Source organism: Pristiophorus japonicus, unplaced genomic scaffold, assembly GCF_044704955.1.
Source record: "Pristiophorus japonicus isolate sPriJap1 unplaced genomic scaffold, sPriJap1.hap1 HAP1_SCAFFOLD_30, whole genome shotgun sequence".
Lineage (NCBI taxonomy): Eukaryota > Metazoa > Chordata > Chondrichthyes > Pristiophoridae > Pristiophorus > Pristiophorus japonicus.
In genome coordinates this window covers 11,194,467-11,222,446 of record NW_027252779.1, presented here as the reverse complement: position 1 = coordinate 11,222,446, position 27,980 = coordinate 11,194,467, and the positions used below count along the sequence as shown (strand labels likewise).

General features: G+C 44.3%; 25 non-coding genes across 25 annotated transcripts; all 25 read left to right on the top strand.

The window, feature by feature from the left end:
- Positions 1–272: 272 nt before the first annotated feature.
- trnai-aau (transfer RNA isoleucine (anticodon AAU)) lies at positions 273–346 on the top strand. Its single transcript has one exon. It is a non-coding gene; the product is annotated as a tRNA-Ile (tRNA).
- A 2,036-nt stretch (positions 347–2,382) lies between these two features.
- trnai-aau (transfer RNA isoleucine (anticodon AAU)) lies at positions 2,383–2,456 on the top strand. Its single transcript has one exon. It is a non-coding gene; the product is annotated as a tRNA-Ile (tRNA).
- Positions 2,457–2,997: 541 nt separating this feature from the next.
- Positions 2,998–3,069, top strand: trnae-uuc (transfer RNA glutamic acid (anticodon UUC)). The gene has a single exon. It is a non-coding gene; the product is annotated as a tRNA-Glu (tRNA).
- A 1,423-nt stretch (positions 3,070–4,492) lies between these two features.
- Positions 4,493–4,566, top strand: trnai-aau (transfer RNA isoleucine (anticodon AAU)). The gene has a single exon. It is a non-coding gene; the product is annotated as a tRNA-Ile (tRNA).
- A 541-nt stretch (positions 4,567–5,107) lies between these two features.
- On the top strand, positions 5,108–5,179 carry trnae-uuc (transfer RNA glutamic acid (anticodon UUC)). Its single transcript has one exon. It is a non-coding gene; the product is annotated as a tRNA-Glu (tRNA).
- A 1,423-nt stretch (positions 5,180–6,602) lies between these two features.
- On the top strand, positions 6,603–6,676 carry trnai-aau (transfer RNA isoleucine (anticodon AAU)). The gene has a single exon. It is a non-coding gene; the product is annotated as a tRNA-Ile (tRNA).
- Positions 6,677–7,217: 541 nt separating this feature from the next.
- trnae-uuc (transfer RNA glutamic acid (anticodon UUC)) lies at positions 7,218–7,289 on the top strand. Its single transcript has one exon. It is a non-coding gene; the product is annotated as a tRNA-Glu (tRNA).
- Positions 7,290–8,712: 1,423 nt separating this feature from the next.
- On the top strand, positions 8,713–8,786 carry trnai-aau (transfer RNA isoleucine (anticodon AAU)). The gene has a single exon. It is a non-coding gene; the product is annotated as a tRNA-Ile (tRNA).
- Positions 8,787–9,327: 541 nt separating this feature from the next.
- trnae-uuc (transfer RNA glutamic acid (anticodon UUC)) lies at positions 9,328–9,399 on the top strand. Its single transcript has one exon. It is a non-coding gene; the product is annotated as a tRNA-Glu (tRNA).
- Positions 9,400–10,822: 1,423 nt separating this feature from the next.
- On the top strand, positions 10,823–10,896 carry trnai-aau (transfer RNA isoleucine (anticodon AAU)). The gene has a single exon. It is a non-coding gene; the product is annotated as a tRNA-Ile (tRNA).
- Positions 10,897–11,437: 541 nt separating this feature from the next.
- trnae-uuc (transfer RNA glutamic acid (anticodon UUC)) lies at positions 11,438–11,509 on the top strand. The gene has a single exon. It is a non-coding gene; the product is annotated as a tRNA-Glu (tRNA).
- Positions 11,510–12,932: 1,423 nt separating this feature from the next.
- On the top strand, positions 12,933–13,006 carry trnai-aau (transfer RNA isoleucine (anticodon AAU)). Its single transcript has one exon. It is a non-coding gene; the product is annotated as a tRNA-Ile (tRNA).
- Positions 13,007–13,547: 541 nt separating this feature from the next.
- On the top strand, positions 13,548–13,619 carry trnae-uuc (transfer RNA glutamic acid (anticodon UUC)). The gene has a single exon. It is a non-coding gene; the product is annotated as a tRNA-Glu (tRNA).
- A 1,423-nt stretch (positions 13,620–15,042) lies between these two features.
- Positions 15,043–15,116, top strand: trnai-aau (transfer RNA isoleucine (anticodon AAU)). The gene has a single exon. It is a non-coding gene; the product is annotated as a tRNA-Ile (tRNA).
- Positions 15,117–15,657: 541 nt separating this feature from the next.
- On the top strand, positions 15,658–15,729 carry trnae-uuc (transfer RNA glutamic acid (anticodon UUC)). The gene has a single exon. It is a non-coding gene; the product is annotated as a tRNA-Glu (tRNA).
- A 1,423-nt stretch (positions 15,730–17,152) lies between these two features.
- Positions 17,153–17,226, top strand: trnai-aau (transfer RNA isoleucine (anticodon AAU)). The gene has a single exon. It is a non-coding gene; the product is annotated as a tRNA-Ile (tRNA).
- Positions 17,227–19,262: 2,036 nt separating this feature from the next.
- trnai-aau (transfer RNA isoleucine (anticodon AAU)) lies at positions 19,263–19,336 on the top strand. The gene has a single exon. It is a non-coding gene; the product is annotated as a tRNA-Ile (tRNA).
- Positions 19,337–19,877: 541 nt separating this feature from the next.
- trnae-uuc (transfer RNA glutamic acid (anticodon UUC)) lies at positions 19,878–19,949 on the top strand. Its single transcript has one exon. It is a non-coding gene; the product is annotated as a tRNA-Glu (tRNA).
- Positions 19,950–21,372: 1,423 nt separating this feature from the next.
- trnai-aau (transfer RNA isoleucine (anticodon AAU)) lies at positions 21,373–21,446 on the top strand. Its single transcript has one exon. It is a non-coding gene; the product is annotated as a tRNA-Ile (tRNA).
- Positions 21,447–21,987: 541 nt separating this feature from the next.
- trnae-uuc (transfer RNA glutamic acid (anticodon UUC)) lies at positions 21,988–22,059 on the top strand. The gene has a single exon. It is a non-coding gene; the product is annotated as a tRNA-Glu (tRNA).
- Positions 22,060–23,482: 1,423 nt separating this feature from the next.
- trnai-aau (transfer RNA isoleucine (anticodon AAU)) lies at positions 23,483–23,556 on the top strand. The gene has a single exon. It is a non-coding gene; the product is annotated as a tRNA-Ile (tRNA).
- Positions 23,557–24,097: 541 nt separating this feature from the next.
- On the top strand, positions 24,098–24,169 carry trnae-uuc (transfer RNA glutamic acid (anticodon UUC)). The gene has a single exon. It is a non-coding gene; the product is annotated as a tRNA-Glu (tRNA).
- Positions 24,170–25,592: 1,423 nt separating this feature from the next.
- Positions 25,593–25,666, top strand: trnai-aau (transfer RNA isoleucine (anticodon AAU)). Its single transcript has one exon. It is a non-coding gene; the product is annotated as a tRNA-Ile (tRNA).
- Positions 25,667–26,207: 541 nt separating this feature from the next.
- trnae-uuc (transfer RNA glutamic acid (anticodon UUC)) lies at positions 26,208–26,279 on the top strand. The gene has a single exon. It is a non-coding gene; the product is annotated as a tRNA-Glu (tRNA).
- A 1,423-nt stretch (positions 26,280–27,702) lies between these two features.
- trnai-aau (transfer RNA isoleucine (anticodon AAU)) lies at positions 27,703–27,776 on the top strand. Its single transcript has one exon. It is a non-coding gene; the product is annotated as a tRNA-Ile (tRNA).
- The last annotated feature ends 204 nt before the right edge of the window (positions 27,777–27,980 follow it).

The following is a 27,980-nucleotide window of genomic DNA, read 5'->3' as shown; positions in this document are numbered from 1 at the left end:
CCTTCATTCTAAGGGTAGTGGCTGATTTTATATCGGGACAGTGGGCTGTTCAGCGGTTGCGTGATAATAATTTTCAACATGAATTGTTTTTAGATTAAGCTGTTACGTTCTGTTACGTTCTATTTACACTCTGCGCAGTGTTGTAGATGAACAGTGAACAATGTTTAAGCGATGTGATGCGTTCAATGTTTATGCAGAAATCTGTCATCCAGTGTGAGTTGGAAACACAATCCCCGCAGAGTGAGCTTTCACGCAACGTTAACACAACTTGTGGCGGGTTAGCTCAGTTGGTTAGAGCGTGGTGCTAATAACGCCAAGGTCGCGGGTTCGATCCCCGTACGGGCCATTCCAGTGTTTTTCATAATTTTTATTCGGTTTTTAGTCACGTTGAAAATCAAATCTTTATAATGAAACAAATCCACACAGAATCACAAGGGTTGGGAATTATTTGGAATAACAGTCATTGCTACTTGCCGACGGGGTGGAGAGGCACATCTTTCTGTTTATTTCTGTTTCTTGGTTTGCTGATAAACGATGAACCGGAGGCCTGTTCCCGTAAATGCTCAAAAGTAGGAACAGACAGCCAGAACGGTTCTGTCGCCTGGAGATGGGCAAAAGACTGCAGTTCAGGACAAAAACACTAAATGAAATGTTCACCCGGCACCGAGAGTGAAAAATCACGAGAAAAGGACAGAATGAAATAGATTTCAGTGGATGCCTACCCGCACGTGATGCTGCGGATGCGCGGACATATCTTTGGTGTTCTCCACAAAAAATGCCATTTGCTCCGAACAGTTTTACCTGGCGCGAAAGTGGTGAGACTTTGGAAGGAGCAAGCAGGAAAGACTGTGTTGGTCTGCTTGTTGGCAAGCAAATGTGTAGCAGCTTCCCTGGTGGTTTAGTGGTTAGGTTTAGGCGCTTTCACCGCTGTGGCCCGGGTTCGATTCCCGGTCAGGGAACATTGTATTTTCGGCAGTTTTACCTGCAAGGCTGTTCCTGAACAAATTCACAGCTCACTGCACTCTTGCTGCCCCAACCATCAGCAGCGCATCATTCGTTGTAGTGATACAGCACACACTTCTGTGCCTTCCGTTTCAAAGTCAGCAGTAAATGAGGAGATCTCGCTCTCGCTCAACTGGTGCTGATTGACACCGTAAATGTTGCCAATCATGGCTAACTTTAGCCTTCCGTGTACATTTTTGCGGCACATCACTCTAGCTTACCATCTGTCAATGCATTGCCAGTGTGGAAATATTCAGCATTTTAAACTTAGCAACGTCTGCAAGACTGGAATCAGTGAATGCCTGGGCCATGGCCACTGATAATTTATCCCGAGCATTCATTTGGCCTGGGCCCCTCCTATATTGCACATTGGCTCACTGTGTGTCTATGTTTAGCGTTCACAGGCAATTTACAAGCTCTGAATTTCCCAGCAGTGAATTCATGGAGTGATTGATCTAACCGATATTCAACATCAGTATTGTTAAGTCTCAAACAGTTATAAACTCTCCAGTATATTTCACTGTGTCTTCAAGACGGTGAGATCGAGCCTGTTGTGCAAGCTTTGTTTCTTTATGAACACTTCAGCAGAACATTAAATCAACATGTGGAATTGAATTGCTGATTGACACTGTAAATTTGCCAACATTTAACTGCAGTGTGACAACAATCACCGTTATAATTAGGCTTCCATTACGTTCTTGCACGACATCACCCTAAGTAACCTAGTTGATCACAGCACAGATATCAGTTAATTCATTGCCAGTGCGAAAAAATACACATTTTAAACTTAGCAACGTGTACAAGACCATTGCCTGGATCGTGGGCACTGATAACGGAACATGAGCATTAAGATTTTCGGTATCATTATACTTTACATTGACACAACCTGAGCTCTGAGATGTGTTTTGGACCCATTGCCCCGAAACGAGGACAGAGTGGGTGGGGCAATTCCTTCCGGGTTCAGGTTTTCTTTCAAAAAGGTGTGAGAAAACTTTGCTTCGTTCACTGTCAGACCGAAATAGTTCAGTTGGGAAGGCGTTTGACTGAAGATCCAGATGGTTCATGGCTCAATCCCGTGTTTCAGCAATTTTTGGTTATTTCGCGTTCCCTTCATTCTAAGGGTAGTGGCTGATTTTATATCGGGACAGTGGGCTGTTCAGCGGTGTCGTGATAATAATTTTCTACATGAATTGTTTTTAGATTAAGCTGTTACGTTCTGTTACGTTCTATTTACACTCTGCGCAGTGTTGTAGATGAACAGTGAACAATGTTTAAGCGATGTGATGCGTTCAATGTTTATGCAGTAAATCTGTCATCCAGTGTGAGTTGGAAACACAATCCCCGCAGAGTGAGCTTTCACGCAACGTTAACACAACTTGTGGCCGGTTAGCTCAGTTGGTTAGAGCGTGGTGCTAATAACGCCAAGGTCGCGGGTTCGATCCCCGTACGGGCCATTCCAGTGTTTTTCATAATTTTTATTCGGTTTTTAGTCACGTTGAAAATCAAATCTTTATAATGAAATAAATCCACACAGAATCACAAGGGTTGGGAATTATTTGGAATAACAGTCATTGCTACTTGCCGACGGGGTGGAGAGGCACATCTTTCTGTTTATTTCTGTTTCTTGGTTTGCTGATAAACGATGAACCGGAGGCCTGTTCCCGTAAATGCTCAAAAGTAGGAACAGACAGCCAGAACGGTTCTGTCGCCTGGAGATGGGCAAAAGACTGCAGTTCAGGACAAAAACACTAAATGAAATGTTCACCCGGCACCGAGAGTGAAAAATCCCGAGAAAAGGACAGAATGAAATAGATTTCAGTGGATGCCTACCCGCACGTGATGCTGCGGATGCGCGGACATATCTTTGGTGTTCTCCACAAAAAATGCCATTTGCTACGAACAGTTTTACCTGGCGCGAAAGTGGTGAGACTTTGGAAGGAGCAAGCAGGAAAGACTGTGTTGGTCTGCTTGTTGGCAAGCAAATGTGTAGCAGCTTCCCTGGTGGTTTAGTGGTTAGGTTTCGGCGCTTTCACCGCTGCGGCCCGGGTTCGATTCCCGGTCAGGGAACATTGTATTTTCGGCCGTTTGACCTGCAAGGCTGTTCCTGAACAAATTCACAGCTCACTGCACTCTTGCTGCCCCAACCATCAGCAGCGCATCATTCGTTGTAGTGATACAGCACACACTTCTGTGCCTTCCGTTTCAAAGTCAGCAGTAAATGAGGAGATCTCGCTCTCGCTCAACTGGTGCTGATTGACACCGTAAATGTTGCCAATCATGGCTAACTTTAGCCTTCCGTGTACATTTTTGCGGCACATCACTCTAGCTTACCATCTGTCAATGCATTGCCAGTGTGGAAATATTCAGCATTTTAAACTTAGCAACGTCTGCAAGACTGGAATCAGTGAATGCCTGGGCCATGGCCACTGATAACTTATCCCGAGCATTCATTTGGCCTGGGCCCCTCCTATATTGCACATTGGCTCACTGTGTGTCTATGTTTAGCGTTCACAGGCAATTTACAAGCTCTGAATTTCCCAGCAGTGAATTCATGGAGTGATTGATCTAACCGATATTCAACATCAGTATTGTTAAGTCTCAAACAGTTATAAACTCTCCAGTATATTTCACTGTGTCTTCAAGACGGTGAGATCGAGCCTGTTGTGCAAGCTTTGTTTCTTTATGAACACTTCAGCAGAACATTAAATCAACATGTGGAATTGAATTGCTGATTGACACTGTAAATTTGCCAACATTTAACTGCAGTGTGACAACAATCACCGTTATAATTAGGCTTCCATTACGTTCTTGCACGACATCACCCTAAGTAACCTAGTTGATCACAGCACAGATATCAGTTAATTCATTGCCAGTGCGAAAAAATACACATTTTAAACTTAGCAACGTGTACAAGACCATTGCCTGGATCGTGGGCACTGATAACGGAACATGAGCATTAAGATTTTCGGTATCATTATACTTTACATTGACACAACCTGAGCTCTGAGATGTGTTTTGGACCCATTGCCCCGAAACGAGGACAGAGTGGGTGGGGCAATTCCTTCCGGGTTCAGGTTTTCTTTCAAAAAGGTGTGAGAAAACTTTGCTTCGTTCACTGTCAGACCGAAATAGTTCAGTTGGGAAGGCGTTTGACTGAAGATCCAGATGGTTCATGGCTCAATCCCGTGTTTCAGCAATTTTTGGTTATTTCGCGTTCCCTTCATTCTAAGGGTAGTGGCTGATTTTATATCGGGACAGTGGGCTGTTCAGCGGTGTCGTGATAATAATTTTCTACATGAATTGTTTTTAGATTAAGCTGTTACGTTCTGTTACGTTCTATTTACACTCTGCGCAGTGTTGTAGATGAACAGTGAACAATGTTTAAGCGATGTGATGCGTTCAATGTTTATGCAGTAAATCTGTCATCCAGTGTGAGTTGGAAACACAATCCCCGCAGAGTGAGCTTTCACGCAACGTTAACACAACTTGTGGCCGGTTAGCTCAGTTGGTTAGAGCGTGGTGCTAATAACGCCAAGGTCGCGGGTTCGATCCCCGTACGGGCCATTCCAGTGTTTTTCATAATTTTTATTCGGTTTTTAGTCACGTTGAAAATCAAATCTTTATAATGAAATAAATCCACACAGAATCACAAGGGTTGGGAATTATTTGGAATAACAGTCATTGCTACTTGCCGACGGGGTGGAGAGGCACATCTTTCTGTTTATTTCTGTTTCTTGGTTTGCTGATAAACGATGAACCGGAGGCCTGTTCCCGTAAATGCTCAAAAGTAGGAACAGACAGCCAGAACGGTTCTGTCGCCTGGAGATGGGCAAAAGACTGCAGTTCAGGACAAAAACACTAAATGAAATGTTCACCCGGCACCGAGAGTGAAAAATCCCGAGAAAAGGACAGAATGAAATAGATTTCAGTGGATGCCTACCCGCACGTGATGCTGCGGATGCGCGGACATATCTTTGGTGTTCTCCACAAAAAATGCCATTTGCTACGAACAGTTTTACCTGGCGCGAAAGTGGTGAGACTTTGGAAGGAGCAAGCAGGAAAGACTGTGTTGGTCTGCTTGTTGGCAAGCAAATGTGTAGCAGCTTCCCTGGTGGTTTAGTGGTTAGGTTTCGGCGCTTTCACCGCTGCGGCCCGGGTTCGATTCCCGGTCAGGGAACATTGTATTTTCGGCCGTTTGACCTGCAAGGCTGTTCCTGAACAAATTCACAGCTCACTGCACTCTTGCTGCCCCAACCATCAGCAGCGCATCATTCGTTGTAGTGATACAGCACACACTTCTGTGCCTTCCGTTTCAAAGTCAGCAGTAAATGAGGAGATCTCGCTCTCGCTCAACTGGTGCTGATTGACACCGTAAATGTTGCCAATCATGGCTAACTTTAGCCTTCCGTATACATTTTTGCGGCACATCACTCTAGCTTACCATCTGTCAATGCATTGCCAGTGTGGAAATATTCAGCATTTTAAACTTAGCAACGTCTGCAAGACTGGAATCAGTGAATGCCTGGGCCATGGCCACTGATAACTTATCCCGAGCATTCATTTGGCCTGGGCCCCTCCTATATTGCACATTGGCTCACTGTGTGTCTATGTTTAGCGTTCACAGGCAATTTACAAGCTCTGAATTTCCCAGCAGTGAATTCATGGAGTGATTGATCTAACCGATATTCAACATCAGTATTGTTAAGTCTCAAACAGTTATAAACTCTCCAGTATATTTCACTGTGTCTTCAAGACGGTGAGATCGAGCCTGTTGTGCAAGCTTTGTTTCTTTATGAACACTTCAGCAGAACATTAAATCAACATGTGGAATTGAATTGCTGATTGACACTGTAAATTTGCCAACATTTAACTGCAGTGTGACAACAATCACCGTTATAATTAGGCTTCCATTACGTTCTTGCACGACATCACCCTAAGTAACCTAGTTGATCACAGCACAGATATCAGTTAATTCATTGCCAGTGCGAAAAAATACACATTTTAAACTTAGCAACGTGTACAAGACCATTGCCTGGATCGTGGGCACTGATAACGGAACATGAGCATTAAGATTTTCGGTATCATTATACTTTACATTGACACAACCTGAGCTCTGAGATGTGTTTTGGACCCATTGCCCCGAAACGAGGACAGAGTGGGTGGGGCAATTCCTTCCGGGTTCAGGTTTTCTTTCAAAAAGGTGTGAGAAAACTTTGCTTCGTTCACTGTCAGACCGAAATAGTTCAGTTGGGAAGGCGTTTGACTGAAGATCCAGATGGTTCATGGCTCAATCCCGTGTTTCAGCAATTTTTGGTTATTTCGCGTTCCCTTCATTCTAAGGGTAGTGGCTGATTTTATATCGGGACAGTGGGCTGTTCAGCGGTGTCGTGATAATAATTTTCTACATGAATTGTTTTTAGATTAAGCTGTTACGTTCTGTTACGTTCTATTTACACTCTGCGCAGTGTTGTAGATGAACAGTGAACAATGTTTAAGCGATGTGATGCGTTCAATGTTTATGCAGTAAATCTGTCATCCAGTGTGAGTTGGAAACACAATCCCCGCAGAGTGAGCTTTCACGCAACGTTAACACAACTTGTGGCCGGTTAGCTCAGTTGGTTAGAGCGTGGTGCTAATAACGCCAAGGTCGCGGGTTCGATCCCCGTACGGGCCATTCCAGTGTTTTTCATAATTTTTATTCGGTTTTTAGTCACGTTGAAAATCAAATCTTTATAATGAAATAAATCCACACAGAATCACAAGGGTTGGGAATTATTTGGAATAACAGTCATTGCTACTTGCCGACGGGGTGGAGAGGCACATCTTTCTGTTTATTTCTGTTTCTTGGTTTGCTGATAAACGATGAACCGGAGGCCTGTTCCCGTAAATGCTCAAAAGTAGGAACAGACAGCCAGAACGGTTCTGTCGCCTGGAGATGGGCAAAAGACTGCAGTTCAGGACAAAAACACTAAATGAAATGTTCACCCGGCACCGAGAGTGAAAAATCCCGAGAAAAGGACAGAATGAAATAGATTTCAGTGGATGCCTACCCGCACGTGATGCTGCGGATGCGCGGACATATCTTTGGTGTTCTCCACAAAAAATGCCATTTGCTCCGAACAGTTTTACCTGGCGCGAAAGTGGTGAGACTTTGGAAGGAGCAAGCAGGAAAGACTGTGTTGGTCTGCTTGTTGGCAAGCAAATGTGTAGCAGCTTCCCTGGTGGTTTAGTGGTTAGGTTTCGGCGCTTTCACCGCTGTGGCCCGGGTTCGATTCCCGGTCAGGGAACATTGTATTTTCGGCCGTTTGACCTGCAAGGCTGTTCCTGAACAAATTCACAGCTCACTGCACTCTTGCTGCCCCAACCATCAGCAGCGCATCATTCGTTGTAGTGATACAGCACACACTTCTGTGCCTTCCGTTTCAAAGTCAGCAGTAAATGAGGAGATCTCGCTCTCGCTCAACTGGTGCTGATTGACACCGTAAATGTTGCCAATCATGGCTAACTTTAGCCTTCCGTGTACATTTTTGCGGCACATCACTCTAGCTTACCATCTGTCAATGCATTGCCAGTGTGGAAATATTCAGCATTTTAAACTTAGCAACGTCTGCAAGACTGGAATCAGTGAATGCCTGGGCCATGGCCACTGATAACTTATCCCGAGCATTCATTTGGCCTGGGCCCCTCCTATATTGCACATTGGCTCACTGTGTGTCTATGTTTAGCGTTCACAGGCAATTTACAAGCTCTGAATTTCCCAGCAGTGAATTCATGGAGTGATTGATCTAACCGATATTCAACATCAGTATTGTTAAGTCTCAAACAGTTATAAACTCTCCAGTATATTTCACTGTGTCTTCAAGACGGTGAGATCGAGCCTGTTGTGCAAGCTTTGTTTCTTTATGAACACCTCAGCAGAACATTAAATCAACATGTGGAATTGAATTGCTGATTGACACTGTAAATTTGCCAACATTTAACTGCAGTGTGACAACAATCACCGTTATAATTAGGCTTCCATTACGTTCTTGCACGACATCACCCTAAGTAACCTAGTTGATCACAGCACAGATATCAGTTAATTCATTGCCAGTGCGAAAGAATACACATTTTGAACTTAGCAACGTGTACAAGACCGTTGCCTGGATCGTGGGCACTGATAACGGAACATGAGCATTAAGATTTTCGGTATCATTATACTTTACATTGACACAACCTGAGCTCTGAGATGTGTTTTGGACCCATTGCCCCGAAACGAGGACAGAGTGGGTGGGGCAATTCCTTCCGGGGTCAGGTTTTCTTTCAAAAAGTTGTGAGAAAACTTTGCTTCGTTCACTGTCAGACCGAAATAGTTCAGTTGGGAAGGCGTTTGACTGAAGATCCAGATGGTTCATGGCTCAATCCCGTGTTTCAGCAATTTTTGGTTATTTCGCGTTCCCTTCATTCTAAGGGTAGTGGCTGATTTTATATCGGGACAGTGGGCTGTTCAGCGGTTGCGTGATAATAATTTCCAACATGAATTGTTTTTAGATTAAGCTGTTACGTTCTGTTACGTTCTATTTAGACTCTGCGCAGTGTTGTAGATGAACAGTGAACAATGTTTAAGCGATGTGATGCGTTCAATGTTTATGCAGTAAATCTGTCATCCAGTGTGAGTTGGAAACACAATCCCCGCAGAGTGAGCTTTCACGCAACGTTAACACAACTTGTGGCCGGTTAGCTCAGTTGGTTAGAGCGTGGTGCTAATAACGCCAAGGTCGCGGGTTCGATCCCCGTACGGGCCATTCCAGTGTTTTTCATAATTTTTATTCGGTTTTTAGTCACGTTGAAAATCAAATCTTTATAATGAAACAAATCCACACAGAATCACAAGGGTTGGGAATTATTTGGAATAGCACTCATTGCTACTTGCCGACGGGGTGGAGAGGCACATCTTTCTGTTTATTTCTGTTTCTTGGTTTGCTGATAAACGATGAACCGGAGGCCTGTTCCCGTAAATGCTCAAAAGTAGGAACAGACAGCCAGAACGGTTCTGTCGCCTGGAGATGGGCAAAAGACTGCAGTTCAGGACAAAAACACTAAATGAAATGTTCACCCGGCACCGAGAGTGAAAAATCCCGAGAAAAGGACAGAATGAAATAGATTTCAGTGGATGCCTACCCGCACGTGATGCTGCGGATGCGCGGACATATCTTTGGTGTTCTCCACAAAAAATGCCATTTGCTCCGAACAGTTTTACCTGGCGCGAAAGTGGTGAGACTTTGGAAGGAGCAAGCAGGAAAGACTGTGTTGGTCTGCTTGTTGGCAAGCAAATGTGTAGCAGCTTCCCTGGTGGTTTAGTGGTTAGGTTTCGGCGCTTTCACCGCTGCGGCCCGGGTTCGATTCCCGGTCAGGGAACATTGTATTTTCGGCCGTTTGACCTGCAAGGCTGTTCCTGAACAAATTCACAGCTCACTGCACTCTTGCTGCCCCAACCATCAGCAGCGCATCATTCGTTGTAGTGATACAGCACACACTTCTGTGCCTTCCGTTTCAAAGTCAGCAGTAAATGAGGAGATCTCGCTCTCGCTCAACTGGTGCTGATTGACACCGTAAATGTTGCCAATCATGGCTAACTTTAGCCTTCCGTGTACATTTTTGCGGCACATCACTCTAGCTTACCATCTGTCAATGCATTGCCAGTGTGGAAATATTCAGCATTTTAAACTTAGCAACGTCTGCAAGACTGGAATCAGTGAATGCCTGGGCCATGGCCACTGATAACTTATCCCGAGCATTCATTTGGCCTGGGCCCCTCCTATATTGCACATTGGCTCACTGTGTGTCTATGTTTAGCGTTCACAGGCAATTTACAAGCTCTGAATTTCCCAGCAGTGAATTCATGGAGTGATTGATCTAACCGATATTCAACATCAGTATTGTTAAGTCTCAAACAGTTATAAACTCTCCAGTATATTTCACTGTGTCTTCAAGACGGTGAGATCGAGCCTGTTGTGCAAGCTTTGTTTCTTTATGAACACTTCAGCAGAACATTAAATCAACATGTGGAATTGAATTGCTGATTGACACTGTAAATTTGCCAACATTTAACTGCAGTGTGACAACAATCACCGTTATAATTAGGCTTCCATTACGTTCTTGCACGACATCACCCTAAGTAACCTAGTTGATCACAGCACAGATATCAGTTAATTCATTGCCAGTGCGAAAGAATACACATTTTGAACTTAGCAACGTGTACAAGACCGTTGCCTGGATCGTGGGCACTGATAACGGAACATGAGCATTAAGATTTTCGGTATCATTATACTTTACATTGACACAACCTGAGCTCTGAGATGTGTTTTGGACCCATTGCCCCGAAACGAGGACAGAGTGGGTGGGGCAATTCCTTCCGGGGTCAGGTTTTCTTTCAAAAAGGTGTGAGAAAACTTTGCTTCGTTCACTGTCAGACCGAAATAGTTCAGTTGGGAAGGCGTTTGACTGAAGATCCAGATGGTTCATGGCTCAATCCCGTGTTTCAGCAATTTTTGGTTATTTCGCGTTCCCTTCATTCTAAGGGTAGTGGCTGATTTTATATCGGGACAGTGGGCTGTTCAGCGGTTGCGTGATAATAATTTCCAACATGAATTGTTTTTAGATTAAGCTGTTACGTTCTGTTACGTTCTATTTAGACTCTGCGCAGTGTTGTAGATGAACAGTGAACAATGTTTAAGCGATGTGATGCGTTCAATGTTTATGCAGTAAATCTGTCATCCAGTGTGAGTTGGAAACACAATCCCCGCAGAGTGAGCTTTCACGCAACGTTAACACAACTTGTGGCCGGTTAGCTCAGTTGGTTAGAGCGTGGTGCTAATAACGCCAAGGTCGCGGGTTCGATCCCCGTACGGGCCATTCCAGTGTTTTTCATAATTTTTATTCGGTTTTTAGTCACGTTGAAAATCAAATCTTTATAATGAAATAAATCCACACAGAATCACAAGGGTTGGGAATTATTTGGAATAACAGTCATTGCTACTTGCCGACGGGGTGGAGAGGCACATCTTTCTGTTTATTTCTGTTTCTTGGTTTGCTGATAAACGATGAACCGGAGGCCTGTTCCCGTAAATGCTCAAAAGTAGGAACAGACAGCCAGAACGGTTCTGTCGCCTGGAGATGGGCAAAAGACTGCAGTTCAGGACAAAAACACTAAATGAAATGTTCACCCGGCACCGAGAGTGAAAAATCCCGAGAAAAGGACAGAATGAAATAGATTTCAGTGGATGCCTACCCGCACGTGATGCTGCGGATGCGCGGACATATCTTTGGTGTTCTCCACAAAAAATGCCATTTGCTACGAACAGTTTTACCTGGCGCGAAAGTGGTGAGACTTTGGAAGGAGCAAGCAGGAAAGACTGTGTTGGTCTGCTTGTTGGCAAGCAAATGTGTAGCAGCTTCCCTGGTGGTTTAGTGGTTAGGTTTCGGCGCTTTCACCGCTGCGGCCCGGGTTCGATTCCCGGTCAGGGAACATTGTATTTTCGGCCGTTTGACCTGCAAGGCTGTTCCTGAACAAATTCACAGCTCACTGCACTCTTGCTGCCCCAACCATCAGCAGCGCATCATTCGTTGTAGTGATACAGCACACACTTCTGTGCCTTCCGTTTCAAAGTCAGCAGTAAATGAGGAGATCTCGCTCTCGCTCAACTGGTGCTGATTGACACCGTAAATGTTGCCAATCATGGCTAACTTTAGCCTTCCGTATACATTTTTGCGGCACATCACTCTAGCTTACCATCTGTCAATGCATTGCCAGTGTGGAAATATTCAGCATTTTAAACTTAGCAACGTCTGCAAGACTGGAATCAGTGAATGCCTGGGCCATGGCCACTGATAACTTATCCCGAGCATTCATTTGGCCTGGGCCCCTCCTATATTGCACATTGGCTCACTGTGTGTCTATGTTTAGCGTTCACAGGCAATTTACAAGCTCTGAATTTCCCAGCAGTGAATTCATGGAGTGATTGATCTAACCGATATTCAACATCAGTATTGTTAAGTCTCAAACAGTTATAAACTCTCCAGTATATTTCACTGTGTCTTCAAGACGGTGAGATCGAGCCTGTTGTGCAAGCTTTGTTTCTTTATGAACACTTCAGCAGAACATTAAATCAACATGTGGAATTGAATTGCTGATTGACACTGTAAATTTGCCAACATTTAACTGCAGTGTGACAACAATCACCGTTATAATTAGGCTTCCATTACGTTCTTGCACGACATCACCCTAAGTAACCTAGTTGATCACAGCACAGATATCAGTTAATTCATTGCCAGTGCGAAAAAATACACATTTTAAACTTAGCAACGTGTACAAGACCATTGCCTGGATCGTGGGCACTGATAACGGAAAATGAGCATTAAGATTTTCGGTATCATTATACTTTACATTGACACAACCTGAGCTCTGAGATGTGTTTTGGACCCATTGCCCCGAAACGAGGACAGAGTGGGTGGGGCAATTCCTTCCGGGTTCAGGTTTTCTTTCAAAAAGGTGTGAGAAAACTTTGCTTCGTTCACTGTCAGACCGAAATAGTTCAGTTGGGAAGGCGTTTGACTGAAGATCCAGATGGTTCATGGCTCAATCCCGTGTTTCAGCAATTTTTGGTTATTTCGCGTTCCCTTCATTCTAAGGGTAGTGGCTGATTTTATATCGGGACAGTGGGCTGTTCAGCGGTGTCGTGATAATAATTTTCTACATGAATTGTTTTTAGATTAAGCTGTTACGTTCTGTTACGTTCTATTTACACTCTGCGCAGTGTTGTAGATGAACAGTGAACAATGTTTAAGCGATGTGATGCGTTCAATGTTTATGCAGTAAATCTGTCATCCAGTGTGAGTTGGAAACACAATCCCCGCAGAGTGAGCTTTCACGCAACGTTAACACAACTTGTGGCCGGTTAGCTCAGTTGGTTAGAGCGTGGTGCTAATAACGCCAAGGTCGCGGGTTCGATCCCCGTACGGGCCATTCCAGTGTTTTTCATAATTTTTATTCGGTTTTTAGTCACGTTGAAAATCAAATCTTTATAATGAAATAAATCCACACAGAATCACAAGGGTTGGGAATTATTTGGAATAACAGTCATTGCTACTTGCCGACGGGGTGGAGAGGCACATCTTTCTGTTTATTTCTGTTTCTTGGTTTGCTGATAAACGATGAACCGGAGGCCTGTTCCCGTAAATGCTCAAAAGTAGGAACAGACAGCCAGAACGGTTCTGTCGCCTGGAGATGGGCAAAAGACTGCAGTTCAGGACAAAAACACTAAATGAAATGTTCACCCGGCACCGAGAGTGAAAAATCCCGAGAAAAGGACAGAATGAAATAGATTTCAGTGGATGCCTACCCGCACGTGATGCTGCGGATGCGCGGACATATCTTTGGTGTTCTCCACAAAAAATGCCATTTGCTCCGAACAGTTTTACCTGGCGCGAAAGTGGTGAGACTTTGGAAGGAGCAAGCAGGAAAGACTGTGTTGGTCTGCTTGTTGGCAAGCAAATGTGTAGCAGCTTCCCTGGTGGTTTAGTGGTTAGGTTTCGGCGCTTTCACCGCTGTGGCCCGGGTTCGATTCCCGGTCAGGGAACATTGTATTTTCGGCCGTTTGACCTGCAAGGCTGTTCCTGAACAAATTCACAGCTCACTGCACTCTTGCTGCCCCAACCATCAGCAGCGCATCATTCGTTGTAGTGATACAGCACACACTTCTGTGCCTTCCGTTTCAAAGTCAGCAGTAAATGAGGAGATCTCGCTCTCGCTCAACTGGTGCTGATTGACACCGTAAATGTTGCCAATCATGGCTAACTTTAGCCTTCCGTGTACATTTTTGCGGCACATCACTCTAGCTTACCATCTGTCAATGCATTGCCAGTGTGGAAATATTCAGCATTTTAAACTTAGCAACGTCTGCAAGACTGGAATCAGTGAATGCCTGGGCCATGGCCACTGATAACTTATCCCGAGCATTCATTTGGCCTGGGCCCCTCCTATATTGCACATTGGCTCACTGTGTGTCTATGTTTAGCGTTCACAGGCAATTTACAAGCTCTGAATTTCCCAGCAGTGAATTCATGGAGTGATTGATCTAACCGATATTCAACATCAGTATTGTTAAGTCTCAAACAGTTATAAACTCTCCAGTATATTTCACTGTGTCTTCAAGACGGTGAGATCGAGCCTGTTGTGCAAGCTTTGTTTCTTTATGAACACCTCAGCAGAACATTAAATCAACATGTGGAATTGAATTGCTGATTGACACTGTAAATTTGCCAACATTTAACTGCAGTGTGACAACAATCACCGTTATAATTAGGCTTCCATTACGTTCTTGCACGACATCACCCTAAGTAACCTAGTTGATCACAGCACAGATATCAGTTAATTCATTGCCAGTGCGAAAGAATACACATTTTGAACTTAGCAACGTGTACAAGACCGTTGCCTGGATCGTGGGCACTGATAACGGAACATGAGCATTAAGATTTTCGGTATCATTATACTTTACATTGACACAACCTGAGCTCTGAGATGTGTTTTGGACCCATTGCCCCGAAACGAGGACAGAGTGGGTGGGGCAATTCCTTCCGGGGTCAGGTTTTCTTTCAAAAAGTTGTGAGAAAACTTTGCTTCGTTCACTGTCAGACCGAAATAGTTCAGTTGGGAAGGCGTTTGACTGAAGATCCAGATGGTTCATGGCTCAATCCCGTGTTTCAGCAATTTTTGGTTATTTCGCGTTCCCTTCATTCTAAGGGTAGTGGCTGATTTTATATCGGGACAGTGGGCTGTTCAGCGGTTGCGTGATAATAATTTCCAACATGAATTGTTTTTAGATTAAGCTGTTACGTTCTGTTACGTTCTATTTAGACTCTGCGCAGTGTTGTAGATGAACAGTGAACAATGTTTAAGCGATGTGATGCGTTCAATGTTTATGCAGTAAATCTGTCATCCAGTGTGAGTTGGAAACACAATCCCCGCAGAGTGAGCTTTCACGCAACGTTAACACAACTTGTGGCCGGTTAGCTCAGTTGGTTAGAGCGTGGTGCTAATAACGCCAAGGTCGCGGGTTCGATCCCCGTACGGGCCATTCCAGTGTTTTTCATAATTTTTATTCGGTTTTTAGTCACGTTGAAAATCAAATCTTTATAATGAAACAAATCCACACAGAATCACAAGGGTTGGGAATTATTTGGAATAGCACTCATTGCTACTTGCCGACGGGGTGGAGAGGCACATCTTTCTGTTTATTTCTGTTTCTTGGTTTGCTGATAAACGATGAACCGGAGGCCTGTTCCCGTAAATGCTCAAAAGTAGGAACAGACAGCCAGAACGGTTCTGTCGCCTGGAGATGGGCAAAAGACTGCAGTTCAGGACAAAAACACTAAATGAAATGTTCACCCGGCACCGAGAGTGAAAAATCCCGAGAAAAGGACAGAATGAAATAGATTTCAGTGGATGCCTACCCGCACGTGATGCTGCGGATGCGCGGACATATCTTTGGTGTTCTCCACAAAAAATGCCATTTGCTCCGAACAGTTTTACCTGGCGCGAAAGTGGTGAGACTTTGGAAGGAGCAAGCAGGAAAGACTGTGTTGGTCTGCTTGTTGGCAAGCAAATGTGTAGCAGCTTCCCTGGTGGTTTAGTGGTTAGGTTTCGGCGCTTTCACCGCTGCGGCCCGGGTTCGATTCCCGGTCAGGGAACATTGTATTTTCGGCCGTTTGACCTGCAAGGCTGTTCCTGAACAAATTCACAGCTCACTGCACTCTTGCTGCCCCAACCATCAGCAGCGCATCATTCGTTGTAGTGATACAGCACACACTTCTGTGCCTTCCGTTTCAAAGTCAGCAGTAAATGAGGAGATCTCGCTCTCGCTCAACTGGTGCTGATTGACACCGTAAATGTTGCCAATCATGGCTAACTTTAGCCTTCCGTGTACATTTTTGCGGCACATCACTCTAGCTTACCATCTGTCAATGCATTGCCAGTGTGGAAATATTCAGCATTTTAAACTTAGCAACGTCTGCAAGACTGGAATCAGTGAATGCCTGGGCCATGGCCACTGATAACTTATCCCGAGCATTCATTTGGCCTGGGCCCCTCCTATATTGCACATTGGCTCACTGTGTGTCTATGTTTAGCGTTCACAGGCAATTTACAAGCTCTGAATTTCCCAGCAGTGAATTCATGGAGTGATTGATCTAACCGATATTCAACATCAGTATTGTTAAGTCTCAAACAGTTATAAACTCTCCAGTATATTTCACTGTGTCTTCAAGACGGTGAGATCGAGCCTGTTGTGCAAGCTTTGTTTCTTTATGAACACTTCAGCAGAACATTAAATCAACATGTGGAATTGAATTGCTGATTGACACTGTAAATTTGCCAACATTTAACTGCAGTGTGACAACAATCACCGTTATAATTAGGCTTCCATTACGTTCTTGCACGACATCACCCTAAGTAACCTAGTTGATCACAGCACAGATATCAGTTAATTCATTGCCAGTGCGAAAGAATACACATTTTGAACTTAGCAACGTGTACAAGACCGTTGCCTGGATCGTGGGCACTGATAACGGAACATGAGCATTAAGATTTTCGGTATCATTATACTTTACATTGACACAACCTGAGCTCTGAGATGTGTTTTGGACCCATTGCCCCGAAACGAGGACAGAGTGGGTGGGGCAATTCCTTCCGGGGTCAGGTTTTCTTTCAAAAAGGTGTGAGAAAACTTTGCTTCGTTCACTGTCAGACCGAAATAGTTCAGTTGGGAAGGCGTTTGACTGAAGATCCAGATGGTTCATGGCTCAATCCCGTGTTTCAGCAATTTTTGGTTATTTCGCGTTCCCTTCATTCTAAGGGTAGTGGCTGATTTTATATCGGGACAGTGGGCTGTTCAGCGGTTGCGTGATAATAATTTCCAACATGAATTGTTTTTAGATTAAGCTGTTACGTTCTGTTACGTTCTATTTAGACTCTGCGCAGTGTTGTAGATGAACAGTGAACAATGTTTAAGCGATGTGATGCGTTCAATGTTTATGCAGTAAATCTGTCATCCAGTGTGAGTTGGAAACACAATCCCCGCAGAGTGAGCTTTCACGCAACGTTAACACAACTTGTGGCCGGTTAGCTCAGTTGGTTAGAGCGTGGTGCTAATAACGCCAAGGTCGCGGGTTCGATCCCCGTACGGGCCATTCCAGTGTTTTTCATAATTTTTATTCGGTTTTTAGTCACGTTGAAAATCAAATCTTTATAATGAAACAAATCCACACAGAATCACAAGGGTTGGGAATTATTTGGAATAGCACTCATTGCTACTTGCCGACGGGGTGGAGAGGCACATCTTTCTGTTTATTTCTGTTTCTTGGTTTGCTGATAAACGATGAACCGGAGGCCTGTTCCCGTAAATGCTCAAAAGTAGGAACAGACAGCCAGAACGGTTCTGTCGCCTGGAGATGGGCAAAAGACTGCAGTTCAGGACAAAAACACTAAATGAAATGTTCACCCGGCACCGAGAGTGAAAAATCCCGAGAAAAGGACAGAATGAAATAGATTTCAGTGGATGCCTACCCGCACGTGATGCTGCGGATGCGCGGACATATCTTTGGTGTTCTCCACAAAAAATGCCATTTGCTCCGAACAGTTTTACCTGGCGCGAAAGTGGTGAGACTTTGGAAGGAGCAAGCAGGAAAGACTGTGTTGGTCTGCTTGTTGGCAAGCAAATGTGTAGCAGCTTCCCTGGTGGTTTAGTGGTTAGGTTTTGGCGCTTTCACCGCTGCGGCCCGGGTTCGATTCCCGGTCAGGGAACATTGTATTTTCGGCCGTTTGACCTGCAAGGCTGTTCCTGAACAAATTCACAGCTCACTGCACTCTTGCTGCCCCAACCATCAGCAGCGCATCATTCGTTGTAGTGATACAGCACACACTTCTGTGCCTTCCGTTTCAAAGTCAGCAGTAAATGAGGAGATCTCGCTCTCGCTCAACTGGTGCTGATTGACACCGTAAATGTTGCCAATCATGGCTAACTTTAGCCTTCCGTGTACATTTTTGCGGCACATCACTCTAGCTTACCATCTGTCAATGCATTGCCAGTGTGGAAATATTCAGCATTTTAAACTTAGCAACGTCTGCAAGACTGGAATCAGTGAATGCCTGGGCCATGGCCACTGATAACTTATCCCGAGCATTCATTTGGCCTGGGCCCCTCCTATATTGCACATTGGCTCACTGTGTGTCTATGTTTAGCGTTCACAGGCAATTTACAAGCTCTGAATTTCCCAGCAGTGAATTCATGGAGTGATTGATCTAACCGATATTCAACATCAGTATTGTTAAGTCTCAAACAGTTATAAACTCTCCAGTATATTTCACTGTGTCTTCAAGACGGTGAGATCGAGCCTGTTGTGCAAGCTTTGTTTCTTTATGAACACTTCAGCAGAACATTAAATCAACATGTGGAATTGAATTGCTGATTGACACTGTAAATTTGCCAACATTTAACTGCAGTGTGACAACAATCACCGTTATAATTAGGCTTCCATTACGTTCTTGCACGACATCACCCTAAGTAACCTAGTTGATCACAGCACAGATATCAGTTAATTCATTGCCAGTGCGAAAAAATACACATTTTGAACTTAGCAACGTGTACAAGACCATTGCCTGGATCGTGGGCACTGATAACGGAACATGAGCATTAAGATTTTCGGTATCATTATACTTTACATTGACACAACCTGAGCTCTGAGATGTGTTTTGGACCCATTGCCCCGAAACGAGGACAGAGTGGGTGGGGCAATTCCTTCCGGGTTCAGGTTTTCTTTCAAAAAGGTGTGAGAAAACTTTGCTTCGTTCACTGTCAGACCGAAATAGTTCAGTTGGGAAGGCGTTTGACTGAAGATCCAGATGGTTCATGGCTCAATCCCGTGTTTCAGCAATTTTTGGTTATTTCGCGTTCCCTTCATTCTAAGGGTAGTGGCTGATTTTATATCGGGACAGTGGGCTGTTCAGCGGTTGCGTGATAATAATTTTCAACATGAATTGTTTTTAGATTAAGCTGTTACGTTCTGTTACGTTCTATTTACACTCTGCGCAGTGTTGTAGATGAACAGTGAACAATGTTTAAGCGATGTGATGCGTTCAATGTTTATGCAGTAAATCTGTCATCCAGTGTGAGTTGGAAACACAATCCCCGCAGAGTGAGCTTTCACGCAACGTTAACACAACTTGTGGCCGGTTAGCTCAGTTGGTTAGAGCGTGGTGCTAATAACGCCAAGGTCGCGGGTTCGATCCCCGTACGGGCCATTCCAGTGTTTTTCATAATTTTTATTCGGTTTTTAGTCACGTTGAAAATCAAATCTTTATAATGAAACAAATCCACACAGAATCACAAGGGTTGGGAATTATTTGGAATAACAGTCATTGCTACTTGCCGACGGGGTGGAGAGGCACATCTTTCTGTTTATTTCTGTTTCTTGGTTTGCTGATAAACGATGAACCGGAGGCCTGTTCCCGTAAATGCTCAAAAGTAGGAACAGACAGCCAGAACGGTTCTGTCGCCTGGAGATGGGCAAAAGACTGCAGTTCAGGACAAAAACACTAAATGAAATGTTCACTCGGCACCGAGAGTGAAAAATCCCGAGAAAAGGACAGAATGAAATAGATTTCAGTGGATGCCTACCCGCACGTGATGCTGCGGATGCGCGGACATATCTTTGGTGTTCTCCACAAAAAATGCCATTTGCTACGAACAGTTTTACCTGGCGCGAAAGTGGTGAGACTTTGGAAGGAGCAAGCAGGAAAGACTGTGTTGGTCTGCTTGTTGGCAAGCAAATGTGTAGCAGCTTCCCTGGTGGTTTAGTGGTTAGGTTTCGGCGCTTTCACCGCTGCGGCCCGGGTTCGATTCCCGGTCAGGGAACATTGTATTTTCGGCCGTTTGACCTGCAAGGCTGTTCCTGAACAAATTCACAGCTCACTGCACTCTTGCTGCCCCAACCATCAGCAGCGCATCATTCGTTGTAGTGATACAGCACACACTTCTGTGCCTTCCGTTTCAAAGTCAGCAGTAAATGAGGAGATCTCGCTCTCGCTCAACTGGTGCTGATTGACACCGTAAATGTTGCCAATCATGGCTAACTTTAGCCTTCCGTGTACATTTTTGCGGCACATCACTCTAGCTTACCATCTGTCAATGCATTGCCAGTGTGGAAATATTCAGCATTTTAAACTTAGCAACGTCTGCAAGACTGGAATCAGTGAATGCCTGGGCCATGGCCACTGATAACTTATCCCGAGCATTCATTTGGCCTGGGCCCCTCCTATATTGCACATTGGCTCACTGTGTGTCTATGTTTAGCGTTCACAGGCAATTTACAAGCTCTGAATTTCCCAGCAGTGAATTCATGGAGTGATTGATCTAACCGATATTCAACATCAGTATTGTTAAGTCTCAAACAGTTATAAACTCTCCAGTATATTTCACTGTGTCTTCAAGACGGTGAGATCGAGCCTGTTGTGCAAGCTTTGTTTCTTTATGAACACTTCAGCAGAACATTAAATCAACATGTGGAATTGAATTGCTGATTGACACTGTAAATTTGCCAACATTTAACTGCAGTGTGACAACAATCACCGTTATAATTAGGCTTCCATTACGTTCTTGCACGACATCACCCTAAGTAACCTAGTTGATCACAGCACAGATATCAGTTAATTCATTGCCAGTGCGAAAAAATACACATTTTGAACTTAGCAACGTGTACAAGACCATTGCCTGGATCGTGGGCACTGATAACGGAACATGAGCATTAAGATTTTCGGTATCATTATACTTTACATTGACACAACCTGAGCTCTGAGATGTGTTTTGGACCCATTGCCCCGAAACGAGGACAGAGTGGGTGGGGCAATTCCTTCCGGGTTCAGGTTTTCTTTCAAAAAGGTGTGAGAAAACTTTGCTTCGTTCACTGTCAGACCGAAATAGTTCAGTTGGGAAGGCGTTTGACTGAAGATCCAGATGGTTCATGGCTCAATCCCGTGTTTCAGCAATTTTTGGTTATTTCGCGTTCCCTTCATTCTAAGGGTAGTGGCTGATTTTATATCGGGACAGTGGGCTGTTCAGCGGTTGCGTGATAATAATTTTCAACATGAATTGTTTTTAGATTAAGCTGTTACGTTCTGTTACGTTCTATTTACACTCTGCGCAGTGTTGTAGATGAACAGTGAACAATGTTTAAGCGATGTGATGCGTTCAATGTTTATGCAGTAAATCTGTCATCCAGTGTGAGTTGGAAACACAATCCCCGCAGAGTGAGCTTTCACGCAACGTTAACACAACTTGTGGCCGGTTAGCTCAGTTGGTTAGAGCGTGGTGCTAATAACGCCAAGGTCGCGGGTTCGATCCCCGTACGGGCCATTCCAGTGTTTTTCATAATTTTTATTCGGTTTTTAGTCACGTTGAAAATCAAATCTTTATAATGAAACAAATCCACACAGAATCACAAGGGTTGGGAATTATTTGGAATAACAGTCATTGCTACTTGCCGACGGGGTGGAGAGGCACATCTTTCTGTTTATTTCTGTTTCTTGGTTTGCTGATAAACGATGAACCGGAGGCCTGTTCCCGTAAATGCTCAAAAGTAGGAACAGACAGCCAGAACGGTTCTGTCGCCTGGAGATGGGCAAAAGACTGCAGTTCAGGACAAAAACACTAAATGAAATGTTCACTCGGCACCGAGAGTGAAAAATCCCGAGAAAAGGACAGAATGAAATAGATTTCAGTGGATGCCTACCCGCACGTGATGCTGCGGATGCGCGGACATATCTTTGGTGTTCTCCACAAAAAATGCCATTTGCTACGAACAGTTTTACCTGGCGCGAAAGTGGTGAGACTTTGGAAGGAGCAAGCAGGAAAGACTGTGTTGGTCTGCTTGTTGGCAAGCAAATGTGTAGCAGCTTCCCTGGTGGTTTAGTGGTTAGGTTTCGGCGCTTTCACCGCTGCGGCCCGGGTTCGATTCCCGGTCAGGGAACATTGTATTTTCGGCCGTTTGACCTGCAAGGCTGTTCCTGAACAAATTCACAGCTCACTGCACTCTTGCTGCCCCAACCATCAGCAGCGCATCATTCGTTGTAGTGATACAGCACACACTTCTGTGCCTTCCGTTTCAAAGTCAGCAGTAAATGAGGAGATCTCGCTCTCGCTCAACTGGTGCTGATTGACACCGTAAATGTTGCCAATCATGGCTAACTTTAGCCTTCCGTGTACATTTTTGCGGCACATCACTCTAGCTTACCATCTGTCAATGCATTGCCAGTGTGGAAATATTCAGCATTTTAAACTTAGCAACGTCTGCAAGACTGGAATCAGTGAATGCCTGGGCCATGGCCACTGATAACTTATCCCGAGCATTCATTTGGCCTGGGCCCCTCCTATATTGCACATTGGCTCACTGTGTGTCTATGTTTAGCGTTCACAGGCAATTTACAAGCTCTGAATTTCCCAGCAGTGAATTCATGGAGTGATTGATCTAACCGATATTCAACATCAGTATTGTTAAGTCTCAAACAGTTATAAACTCTCCAGTATATTTCACTGTGTCTTCAAGACGGTGAGATCGAGCCTGTTGTGCAAGCTTTGTTTCTTTATGAACACTTCAGCAGAACATTAAATCAACATGTGGAATTGAATTGCTGATTGACACTGTAAATTTGCCAACATTTAACTGCAGTGTGACAACAATCACCGTAATAATTAGGCTTCCATTACGTTCTTGCACGACATCACCCTAAGTAACCTAGTTGATCACAGCACAGATATCAGTTAATTCATTGCCAGTGCGAAAAAATACACATTTTGAACTTAGCAACGTGTACAAGACCGTTGCCTGGATCGTGGGCACTGATAACGGAACATGAGCATTAAGATTTTCGGTATCATTATACTTTACATTGACACAACCTGAGCTCTGAGATGTGTTTTGGACCCATTGACCCGAAACGAGGACAGAGTGGGTGGGGCAATTCCTTCCGGGGTCAGGTTTTCTTTCAAAAAGGTGTGAGAAAACTTTGCTTCGTTCACTGTCAGACCGAAATAGTTCAGTTGGGAAGGCGTTTGACTGAAGATCCAGATGGTTCATGGCTCAATCCCGTGTTTCAGCAATTTTTGGTTATTTCGCGTTCCCTTCATTCTAAGGGTAGTGGCTGATTTTATATCGGGACAGTGGGCTGTTCAGCGGTTGCGTGATAATAATTTCCAACATGAATTGTTTTTAGATTAAGCTGTTACGTTCTGTTACGTTCTATTTAGACTCTGCGCAGTGTTGTAGATGAACAGTGAACAATGTTTAAGCGATGTGATGCGTTCAATGTTTATGCAGTAAATCTGTCATCCAGTGTGAGTTGGAAACACAATCCCAGCAGAGTGAGCTTTCACGCAACGTTAACACAACTTGTGGCCGGTTAGCTCAGGTGGTTAGAGCGTGGTGCTAATAACGCCAAGGTCGCGGGTTCGATCCCCGTACGGGCCATTCCAGCGTTTTTCATAATTTTTATTCGGTTTTTAGTCACGTTGAAAATCAAATCTTTATAATGAAACAAATCCACACAGAATCACAAGGGTTGGGAATTATTTGGAATAACACTCATTGCTACTTGCCGACGGGGTGGAGAGGCACATCTTTCTGTTTATTTCTGTTTCTTGGTTTGCTGATAAACGATGAACCGGAGGCCTGTTCCCGTAAATGCTCAAAAGTAGGAACAGACAGCCAGAACGGTTCTGTCGCCTGGAGATGGGCAAAAGACTGCAGTTCAGGACAAAAACACTAAATGAAATGTTCACCCGGCATCGAGAGTGAAAAATCCCGAGAAAAGGACAGAATGAAATAGATTTCAGTGGATGCCTACCCGCACGTGATGCTGCGGATGCGCGGACATATCTTTGGTGTTCTCCACAAAAAATGCCATTTGCTACGAACAGTTTTACCTGGCGCGAAAGTGGTGAGACTTTGGAAGGAGCAAGCAGGAAAGACTGTGTTGGTCTGCTTGTTGGCAAGCAAAGGTGTAGCAGCTTCCCTGGTGGTTTAGTGGTTAGGTTTCGGCGCTTTCACCGCTGCGGCCCGGGTTCGATTCCCGGTCAGGGAACATTGTATTTTCGGCCGTTTGACCTGCAAGGCTGTTCCTGAACAAATTCACAGCTCACTGCACTCTTGCTGCCCCAACCATCAGCAGCGCATCATTCGTTGTAGTGATACAGCACACACTTCTGTGCCTTCCGTTTCAAAGTCAGCAGTAAATGAGGAGATCTCGCTCTCGCTCAACTGGTGCTGATTGACACCGTAAATGTTGCCAATCATGGCTAACTTTAGCCTTCCGTGTACATTTTTGCGGCACATCACTCTAGCTTACCATCTGTCAATGCATTGCCAGTGTGGAAATATTCAGCATTTTAAACTTAGCAACGTCTGCAAGACTGGAATCAGTGAATGCCTGGGCCATGGCCACTGATAATTTATCCCGAGCATTCATTTGGCCTGGGCCCCTGCTATATTGCACATTGGCTCACTGTGTGTCTATGTTTAGCGTTCACAGGCAATTTACAAGCTCTGAATTTCCCAGCAGTGAATTCATGGAGTGATTGATCTAACCGATATTCAACATCAGTATTGTTAAGTCTCAAACAGTTATAAACTCTCCAGTATATTTCACTGTGTCTTCAAGACGGTGAGATCGAGCCTGTTGTGCAAGCTTTGTTTCTTTATGAACACTTCAGCAGAACATTAAATCAACATGTGGAATTGAATTGCTGATTGACACTGTAAATTTGCCAACATTTAACTGCAGTGTGACAACAATCACCGTTATAATTAGGCTTCCATTACGTTCTTGCACGACATCACCCTAAGTAACCTAGTTGATCACAGCACAGATATCAGTTAATTCATTGCCAGTGCGAAAAAATACACATTTTAAACTTAGCAACGTGTACAAGACCATTGCCTGGATCGTGGGCACTGATAACGGAACATGAGCATTAAGATTTTCGGTATCATTATACTTTACATTGACACAACCTGAGCTCTGAGATGTGTTTTGGACCCATTGCCCCGAAACGAGGACAGAGTGGGTGGGGCAATTCCTTCCGGGTTCAGGTTTTCTTTCAAAAAGGTGTGAGAAAACTTTGCTTCGTTCACTGTCAGACCGAAATAGTTCAGTTGGGAAGGCGTTTGACTGAAGATCCAGATGGTTCATGGCTCAATCCCGTGTTTCAGCAATTTTTGGTTATTTCGCGTTCCCTTCATTCTAAGGGTAGTGGCTGATTTTATATCGGGACAGTGGGCTGTTCAGCGGTGTCGTGATAATAATTTTCTACATGAATTGTTTTTAGATTAAGCTGTTACGTTCTGTTACGTTCTATTTACACTCTGCGCAGTGTTGTAGATGAACAGTGAACAATGTTTAAGCGATGTGATGCGTTCAATGTTTATGCAGTAAATCTGTCATCCAGTGTGAGTTGGAAACACAATCCCCGCAGAGTGAGCTTTCACGCAACGTTAACACAACTTGTGGCCGGTTAGCTCAGTTGGTTAGAGCGTGGTGCTAATAACGCCAAGGTCGCGGGTTCGATCCCCGTACGGGCCATTCCAGTGTTTTTCATAATTTTTATTCGGTTTTTAGTCACGTTGAAAATCAAATCTTTATAATGAAATAAATCCACACAGAATCACAAGGGTTGGGAATTATTTGGAATAACAGTCATTGCTACTTGCCGACGGGGTGGAGAGGCACATCTTTCTGTTTATTTCTGTTTCTTGGTTTGCTGATAAACGATGAACCGGAGGCCTGTTCCCGTAAATGCTCAAAAGTAGGAACAGACAGCCAGAACGGTTCTGTCGCCTGGAGATGGGCAAAAGACTGCAGTTCAGGACAAAAACACTAAATGAAATGTTCACCCGGCACCGAGAGTGAAAAATCCCGAGAAAAGGACAGAATGAAATAGATTTCAGTGGATGCCTACCCGCACGTGATGCTGCGGATGCGCGGACATATCTTTGGTGTTCTCCACAAAAAATGCCATTTGCTCCGAACAGTTTTACCTGGCGCGAAAGTGGTGAGACTTTGGAAGGAGCAAGCAGGAAAGACTGTGTTGGTCTGCTTGTTGGCAAGCAAATGTGTAGCAGCTTCCCTGGTGGTTTAGTGGTTAGGTTTCGGCGCTTTCACCGCTGTGGCCCGGGTTCGATTCCCGGTCAGGGAACATTGTATTTTCGGCCGTTTGACCTGCAAGGCTGTTCCTGAACAAATTCACAGCTCACTGCACTCTTGCTGCCCCAACCATCAGCAGCGCATCATTCGTTGTAGTGATACAGCACACACTTCTGTGCCTTCCGTTTCAAAGTCAGCAGTAAATGAGGAGATCTCGCTCTCGCTCAACTGGTGCTGATTGACACCGTAAATGTTGCCAATCATGGCTAACTTTAGCCTTCCGTGTACATTTTTGCGGCACATCACTCTAGCTTACCATCTGTCAATGCATTGCCAGTGTGGAAATATTCAGCATTTTAAACTTAGCAACGTCTGCAAGACTGGAATCAGTGAATGCCTGGGCCATGGCCACTGATAACTTATCCCGAGCATTCATTTGGCCTGGGCCCCTCCTATATTGCACATTGGCTCACTGTGTGTCTATGTTTAGCGTTCACAGGCAATTTACAAGCTCTGAATTTCCCAGCAGTGAATTCATGGAGTGATTGATCTAACCGATATTCAACATCAGTATTGTTAAGTCTCAAACAGTTATAAACTCTCCAGTATATTTCACTGTGTCTTCAAGACGGTGAGATCGAGCCTGTTGTGCAAGCTTTGTTTCTTTATGAACACCTCAGCAGAACATTAAATCAACATGTGGAATTGAATTGCTGATTGACACTGTAAATTTGCCAACATTTAACTGCAGTGTGACAACAATCACCGTTATAATTAGGCTTCCATTACGTTCTTGCACGACATCACCCTAAGTAACCTAGTTGATCACAGCACAGATATCAGTTAATTCATTGCCAGTGCGAAAGAATACACATTTTGAACTTAGCAACGTGTACAAGACCGTTGCCTGGATCGTGGGCACTGATAACGGAACATGAGCATTAAGATTTTCGGTATCATTATACTTTACATTGACACAACCTGAGCTCTGAGATGTGTTTTGGACCCATTGCCCCGAAACGAGGACAGAGTGGGTGGGGCAATTCCTTCCGGGGTCAGGTTTTCTTTCAAAAAGTTGTGAGAAAACTTTGCTTCGTTCACTGTCAGACCGAAATAGTTCAGTTGGGAAGGCGTTTGACTGAAGATCCAGATGGTTCATGGCTCAATCCCGTGTTTCAGCAATTTTTGGTTATTTCGCGTTCCCTTCATTCTAAGGGTAGTGGCTGATTTTATATCGGGACAGTGGGCTGTTCAGCGGTTGCGTGATAATAATTTCCAACATGAATTGTTTTTAGATTAAGCTGTTACGTTCTGTTACGTTCTATTTAGACTCTGCGCAGTGTTGTAGATGAACAGTGAACAATGTTTAAGCGATGTGATGCGTTCAATGTTTATGCAGTAAATCTGTCATCCAGTGTGAGTTGGAAACACAATCCCCGCAGAGTGAGCTTTCACGCAACGTTAACACAACTTGTGGCCGGTTAGCTCAGTTGGTTAGAGCGTGGTGCTAATAACGCCAAGGTCGCGGGTTCGATCCCCGTACGGGCCATTCCAGTGTTTTTCATAATTTTTATTCGGTTTTTAGTCACGTTGAAAATCAAATCTTTATAATGAAACAAATCCACACAGAATCACAAGGGTTGGGAATTATTTGGAATAGCACTCATTGCTACTTGCCGACGGGGTGGAGAGGCACATCTTTCTGTTTATTTCTGTTTCTTGGTTTGCTGATAAACGATGAACCGGAGGCCTG